Below are 2,105 nucleotides of genomic sequence, written 5' to 3' on the forward strand. Positions count from 1 at the left end.
CAATTTCTTCCCTCAACAGGCTTGCTCTCTGACAGGGGGCAGAGAAACATGATCAGATTAGATTACTATAGTGTAGCAAGTCTCCTGGTGAAAACTTAACCCATGTTTTGTTTCTTGCTACTTTAGCAAAATGTTTCCAGAAATTAATATCATGTATTCTTGGGCAAATAGCCTATAAGAGTTATTCACAATTCACTTTGCCAGCCTAGCTGTGAAGATTTTAACCAAAAGCACCCCAAATTTCTTATGGGTAGATTTACTTCTCCATTCTTAACCAAAAGAATCCTAATGACTTTGGCTTCTCTGTTCTAGGAACTTCCTGGGGGGCAATCAAGCTCTACTGTTGAAGAAATGAGGAGAAATGAGCCATTTAATGTTCCAGAGCCTAAAAGGAGAAGTTGGAACTCTATAGGGAGTGGTATGCCACCTGAAACCTTGGTGAGCCTCAAGTACTCCCCTCTGTGAGTTCCCTCGTGTAGATGTAGATAGACATCTAATCATACTCCAAATACCCTCTCATATAGGAAATCTAAATAAAGCCTTGAGTTCAGGTCTCTGACCCAATGATAAGGACAAATGTTCCTCAGAAGGTAGCCTGACCGTGGTTCCCCTGCCACACAATAGAGGCAGCCATGCCCACCCCCAACATTGACACTGGTCCACAGACAACTGTTTCTATGAGAGTTTATGAAATCTTGGCACAAAAATTTTTGCTCAGGGTTATGAAGCAAACTTGGTCAAGGGAGAAAATCATTCTCTGACCCCTTTCTCTAGGATTCTAACACCACTCCGAATTCTTGGTGACTAGCAGCTTTGGGAAATGGAGGGAGAGGAGCACATGAGAATGCACCTCACAGATCCCCAATTACGGAAAGCATAATCAAATAAGGGTCTAGCCGTTGTGCTCTGAAGTTCACGACCACATTTGGCCAAGACTACACTCTACGGGCTGCTCCCAAGGAGTGAATGGGACAGGGCTAGCAAGGCACAGGACTGCTCTCATGAAGACCGTGCCTTGAAGGTTCCCCCATCAACCTTGCAGAACCCTCCTTAGACTACATAGTGGCCTAGGATGCTTCTACCCACCTCTCCCTCACTTGGGGTCAGTCTGACCACTCTCCCAGCCTTGCCAGCTCATCCCCCTTTTCTCTGTTCAGCATTTTCCCTAGTCAAGTCCTTGCATTTAATCCTGCCTTAGCATCTATTTCACAGAGAACTCAGACTAACACAGGTACACTGAAAGAGAACACATTGGCAAGAACTTTAGACATTTTATTAGTCACCCCAGGAGCAGTGTCAACAGGGAAAATCCTTTAGATCATTTTGCAGGATGTGGATCTTAAACAAAGGAAGCCAGAGCAAAAGAGGAAGGACAAGAGGGTATCACCTTAGGAACTCTCTGAAATCAGTGAGCTTGACACCTTCCATCACACCTACTCTGCCTTCTCTGCTCTGCTCTGTGCCCAGGAAGGGTGATCCATGAGGACTGTGCCAGTGTGCTTCCTTGCCCATTGGCTTCTGGTTGGTTTCACAAATGGAGGACACAACCAGAGCCCAGGGGGAGGTGCAGAGGGGCAAGACACAATAAGGGGGTTTTCCCCCCAGTTACTTCCCTATTAATCTCGGCTACTGACAAAGCACCCTTTCCAAATAGAGCACTCTCTCTCTCTCTTTCTCTCTCTCTTTCTCTCTGTGCAAGTTCAGGCCCAAGACTAACAGCTCTTCTCATTGCTAGCTTGCATGTACAACACCACCCCTTATTGCTTCTCCTTAACCTTGGCCACAGTTCTTAGAATAGCCCCTCTATTAATTTTTCAGCCTGAATGTTCCATCTGCTTCCTACTGGAACCCTAACTAATAAGCTCTAAAAGATAGCTAAGTTCCCAAGTGGGAAAATGTAGAGTTCGGAGTCATTAAAAATTGGATGCTACTATAAATGTGACCTCATGAATATGCACCAGCTGGCAAAGCCTGGCAACATTTGACCTGTACATGTCATTCCCAAACCAGATGCTACATTTCTATGAAAAGAATTATCTTTATTTCTCGTATCCCCAAAACATTTTACATTGTACCTTGTAGGTAGTGTAGGCATGATAAAATGC

This window comes from Meles meles, chromosome 5, assembly GCF_922984935.1.
Source record: "Meles meles chromosome 5, mMelMel3.1 paternal haplotype, whole genome shotgun sequence".
NCBI lineage: Eukaryota > Metazoa > Chordata > Mammalia > Carnivora > Mustelidae > Meles > Meles meles.